This window comes from Cataglyphis hispanica, chromosome 6, assembly GCF_021464435.1.
Source record: "Cataglyphis hispanica isolate Lineage 1 chromosome 6, ULB_Chis1_1.0, whole genome shotgun sequence".
Classification (NCBI taxonomy): domain Eukaryota; kingdom Metazoa; phylum Arthropoda; class Insecta; order Hymenoptera; family Formicidae; genus Cataglyphis; species Cataglyphis hispanica.
Window position 1 is genome coordinate 4,325,983 of NC_065959.1, and position 6,257 is coordinate 4,332,239.

Below are 6,257 nucleotides of genomic sequence, written 5' to 3' on the forward strand. Positions count from 1 at the left end.
TTATTTTGTTTCACTTTTTACTCTTTTATTCAGTTAAGAATAAAATTAATTAGCTGAAACTTTTGTTTTTACGATATTTGAATCATAAAATTGTTTGATTCGCGTACAATTGTTTTACTTGTTTAACTTTGCTCATATTTCATGATATAAGACGAACAAATTCCACAGACTTCTCCGACGGGGTGAGTAAATTCCTGTTGTACTTCAAAGTTAGAAACTATCAAAGATATAAACTGAAAGATACTACACCGCGAAAGTGATAACGACCGTTATTTTTCACGATTCGCAATTCTTTGCCAAGAGTAAGTAACAGTGTAAGTTCCGCGCGCGGAATATATCACTTCCGGAAAGACATTTATTGCGAAAAATGTTGCTGGTATTCTCGCTATTAGAGAAGAGAAATAATATATCAAGCGTATAAATATAAAAGTTATTAAAAGGCCTTTTTCCCCCATGCGTTGTTTCCTTATCGCATCATTAAATAGCCCTCGAGTATAGCTTTATGTTAACCGATATTCTCCTCCTTTTTCTTGGAACGATAAAAGCCTCGATTTCGAAAATTAAGTACTTCCTTCAGTCGCTAATGGACGCTGACACTAAGCAAGAGGGGGGTAAGATTTATCCAGCCGCGCCGCCACTCTCGATTGACGTTCTCCACTTTGCACTCTCGCAACGCAAGGGTAAAACGCGACATTCTAAAAAAATGGAAAACTCACCGAGAATCAATCTATCAAGGAAAGGAGGGAGGATTCCCTGTATCCTTGAAAGTATCCCTTGCACGCGTGGTTCGTTTGTGTGAGTTTGGGTGTACGTACACGTCAGTATACACGGACGGTGCGACGTGTGATTTTAAGGGTTGCACGATCGCAACGGGTCGCGCGCCTCCACGATACTGGCCGGCTGTCTCGCGACACTCGCCTCGCGATGCCGGCACAGCCAGAGCGCGTACTCCAGACGCCGACCTATCGCGGCCCATCGCCCGAATCCGGGTCCCACCGCCGAAGATGGTTAGCATCACGACGAGATCTCTCGATATAGAAAAGCGTGCGCACAGTCGAGTACAATCTTATATCAGCGTATCCTTTTAACACTAATTTGATGAAAATGCTATGTCTTTGAAGCTCCGAAACTGAGATATGTCGAAACAAGTTAGTGCGTATAATTGACGAATGAGAAAATTCAGAAAGTTTCTTCTTACGGTTTTATTGAAATATCATTGTTTGCAATGTGACGTAAATTTATGTTACACTAACGTATCGTATCTTAATTTTTGAGATAACTTCCTAGAATTATTTTGAATTTTGTACTCTCCGAGCGACCAATTAAATTGAATATTACCATATTAATAATCCGAAACGTTCGAGTTGACTAATTAAACTGCATATTCAAATATTGAAAATTACGAAATTACGGAAAGATTATATTTGCTTAATAATTTTACGAATTATTAATATTTTAATTATCTTAATTTCGTAGATTTTACGTGAAGTAATGTGAAGATATATTTCTTGATATCTTGACATATGAAAATAATAATTCTAAAACTGGTTATAATGTTTTACATAAAACACATAACCATTTAATATGAGTAAATTTATGCTCGTGTAAATAAATTGCTTTCTGAGATATGTTTAAACAAATTAGTGTGCGCAAAAATATAAATGAGGATGATTTATAAAATTTATAAAGTTTTTTTTTTACGGTTTTAATGAAATATCATTGTTTGCAATGTGACACAAATTTATATCAATTCAATCCATCGCATCTTAATTTTTGAAATAATCTTCTCGAATAAGTAACTTTAAATTTCGCACTCTCTCCGAGCGATCGATTAAAATGAATATTACTATTGCAATAATCCGGAGTGCTCGAGTTGACTAATCAAACTGCACATTCAAATATTGAAGATTGCGAATTACGGAAAGATTATATTTGCTTAATATTTTCACGATCGATTAATACTTTAATTGTACATTTTACATAAGGTAATGTAAAGATATATTTCTCGACATGCTGACATGAAAGTAATATAATTCTGAAATAATGAATATAATGTTTTACATAAAACATGAACATTTGAGAGTAAATTTATATTCGTGAAAATAAATTGCTCTCTTTTTATTACATTTGGACACTTATGAGAGAAATTCCGGCGATTTGCGTTGAAATATATATTATTTTGAAAAAATAATTTTTAAAATGAGATAAAAATATATTATGATTATATGAATAAATAGAATTACTCAGATGCTATTTTCGTATATAAAGTTTAATTCTTATATTTATTTTTATTTATTTATCGCGTTGTACGTTGCATACAACTTTATTCACTTATATTAACATAATAAGATCGACTTAGAAACATAAATGATGCAGATAGATTATAAAATTTGAAGATTTTTTCTCTCATTAGAAAATATTATTATTTACAATGTGGCGCGTAAATCTATCATTATACTTGAGATGGTTTTTTAATTTCTGATAATATTTTAGATTAATTTTTAATTTGATGTTCTGCAAATTATATTTAATGAAATTTAATTTATAAAACACATATTGATAAAAACACTTGTGTTAGCAAATCAAACTGAACATTATATGAATATTATATTAACTGATTATTATATCAAATATTGTATCAACAAATCAAAATGAAATATTGAATAGTGTCAATTAATGAAAAATTATATTTTTATTTAACATTTTTACTGTCGATTAATTAGTCTTATAAAGCAGCCGAGAGTAAATTACTCATTTTTTGACAGATATAAGCATACTGATTCTTTGTGCGTAAGAAATCAAAGGTGCCGATTCGGCAGCGAAAGTGTTAACCTTTAAACTATCTACGATCATTCGCTGCGCAATGTTGATTTTATAACGAGTTGTTTGATTGCTTACGACAATCCCATTCATATGCATTAAAACTATGATGGCTTTATGACTTTTCCCCTCTCCTGCCTACCACTCAATTTTACGATGAAATTCAATCTCGAGTTTGTCGATTGAACATAGGCGTTTCATTCTCTTTTCGGCCACTGTGGGATATCAATCTTTCAGTCAACAGTTTTTATCCGTCAAAGTTGTTTTGCCCGTATATATATATATATATATATATATATATATATATATATATATATATATATGCAATAAAAACTATTCTCCCTATCATACTTTGAGATAAATGATATATTTCTTAATATCCTATTATAACTCATTGTCAATGAAAGAATAACATCTAATTTATAGTCTAGCTGCTTCTTTCCGCCATTTGAATAATGTTTGCTAAACTTTTTACGATTAATATTGTAGAGAACTATTGAAATTACAAACTTTATAAATGTTTGCTTTCTAAATTAATATTTCAAAGTGCAGAACACAGATAAAATATTTAAGAGACGTATTGTAGTATTATTCATAACTTGTATTTTTTGAAAAAAATTGATTGTATATCGAGGAAGTAACATGTCGTCTTCAAACGTTCACGTAATCGGAAGAAGATACAATTCAATACCATGATGCGAGGCAGAAAGTACTTCTGTTCTGTATAAGAAAGGATAGAATTTTTATTTTAGAGAAATGATATTTGTATTTTAATGTAATTCTTTGTGACATATTATTAAATCCCCAAATAGATCTGAAATTTCAAAATAGATTTGGAATTAACAACTTTTTCAATTGACGTTACAATCATTGCATAAGATTCATCACACTGATCGTTTTCCTATACAATGAATTGAAATTCAATCACGATAAAATTCGATGTAGATTTCGGTGAAATAAAAATCGCGATGTGCACGAATCGACGGTAATTGCGCGAGTTTTATGACGATTTATTATTTCACGGAATAGCATTTTTTATGGCTTTGCAATTTCGATGTAGTGCCTGCATAATGGAAACAGAAAACTAAGAATGGAACTATTTATAGTACATTGCAATTATTTTTTTAACAAGGATTAAAAGATACAATACCTTTTTCACTTTCTTTACTTTTGATTAGAAAATACAATATTTTCATATTGCAGAATATTTAACAAATATTATCTTAGAAAATCCTTATAATATTTCATATACATTTTCATATATGCATATATAAATATATAGACATATATGTACATACGTCTATGTATGTGTATATACATCTATGAATTTTTTTAGAATACACTGTAATGAAATTATGCAACTGATTTTATTTCCGTTAAATATTACATTGTCGTCGTACCATGTAACAGAACGTACGACAGTATTTAATGATCCATTATCTAATAGAAACAATAGAGCCGACTATGTGGCTTTTATCTCATCATGTTGCTATAAGCGCAATTTTCGTCACCGGACATTTAATATTAACTAAAGCTTCAAGTATATTTTTAATATAATTTTTAGAGATGCAAATATAATTAGCGACTTGATGTTTCCTTCTTATATTGCAAAGATTTTTGAAAATTTAAAGAACTTTTATTCAGTTTATTTATTTCATCAATCCTATTATATCTTATTAGATGATGTTTTAATTCATTAATTCTATCGGGTAATGAAAGAAGTTTTTCTAATAATAATAACGAGAATAAAAGTAGTACTTCAATAAAAGTATATATATATATATATATATATATATATATATATATATATATATGTCTCTCTGAAATTATTATTGTTGATTTACAAAAAAATGACAAAAATATCCTGAAATGTTAATAAATACAATGAGAAGAAAAAGAGAGAGAAAAATATCACATTTAACGCGTATTATTTAAAATATGGATGAAATGCCACAAATGTGGAAGAAATAAAATAAATATTTATATTTTTAAATATTTATATTTTTTGTTATTCTTTCCCTTTCATTTCCGATTATTTCACGTATTTCACTTTTTTATGTTACATGCCCTATAAATGTGTAATATCTATTTTTTTTATAAATCTTTTTAACTTGACAGATTCACGTGTGTCGAGATATATCTCATGCGCTGTATGTCTGTTATATATTTTTTTTGTAGTTATAGTCGTATGCTCTAATTACACAGATAATCGAATTGGCGCAGAAAAAAAAATACGATCGGAATTAATATCGGTCGCGACGCGTCGCAAACTCAATGATTGGAATATTTTCAATTACTTATGCACACAGCGCTTTCAATCGTCGCTTTGACCGAATGAACGTTCAGCCAATTACGAGCGGGTGCGATATTGAAATGACGCGATGCGCGAGCACACGTCATATACAAGAAAAATGAAAAAAATAAGCATAAGTAGAGATACATAAATAGCCATTTATCCTTTGACTAAATCTGGTTATTAATGTATACAATATATACACCGCTATCATTTAATATTAAAAAAACGTTATTCGATAAAATTAATAGATATTATTTACTGAAACATGCCAGAGAATCTTATTGAGAATTATTGAGTTTTTATCTCGTATTCGAGAATCATTGTAAATTCCGAAATATGTGGTGCAATATACGCTTGGAAATGACTGCAAGCGTGTACGAACACAATTTATTCGATCGACTGTTTACCAGTTGCATTATTTATGCATTTTAGTTGAAAAAACTGCGTTCTTGTTAAGCCGTTAGGATTTAATCTTTCATAATTAATATGATTACGTATATGTACCTATCTACCTTCCTATCTATCTAGAGAGCGCATCTTGTTACTTCCGCATTTAATTTTTGCTTGGGCATTCTTGTTTTTCTAATTGGATCTCTCCATGGAGAGAAGAGAAATGAAACTGAAACTAAACTAAATTTCAACCAATTAATTTTAATTATGGGAACAGCTCTCATTAACGAAGATAAATGGTGCAACAATCATAAGCTAATTTCAAGCTAAGTAGTACGAGATAAGATTCAACATTCAATTTTTTCAGCGATTTTTAAAACGTCAATTGCATTTATCTTATATTTGTGGATGTAGTAATTTTTCAATGTAGGAATTTTTAAATAATCGTCACATTGTAGAAAATTTTTGCACATTTGTGCCGCAATTTCGTGCAAAATTAACGAAAATATAAAAGAAGGTAGAATTGATGCTTCAATAAATTCGCTTATAAATATATAAAAAATAAGACAAAAAAAATCTTTGATAAGTCTTTTTACGTCAAACTCGTTGTAATTGAATCAATTACACGCTCCATTATTCAGGTCATCCGTTTCTGATTCTGCGGCAATCGGACACGCGCGGGAAAAATACTTTATCACCGTCCTCAACTTTATCCTCGATGTGACATACGAATTTCCCATAATATATGAGT

The 6,257-nt window shown here is 30.0% G+C and overlaps 1 protein-coding gene across 1 annotated transcript in view; it reads right to left on the reverse strand.

Annotated features, from left to right (window-relative positions):
- The window catches only part of LOC126850298 (tachykinin-like peptides receptor 99D), a 79,036-nt gene extending 78,145 nt beyond the window's left edge, over nt 1–891 (reverse strand). The window contains exon 1 of the mRNA XM_050593150.1: nt 717–891. The gene's annotated coding sequence lies outside the window, so the exon portion shown is untranslated. The remainder of the gene's footprint in view (nt 1–716) is intronic.
- Nucleotides 892–6,257: the final 5,366 nt, after the last annotated feature.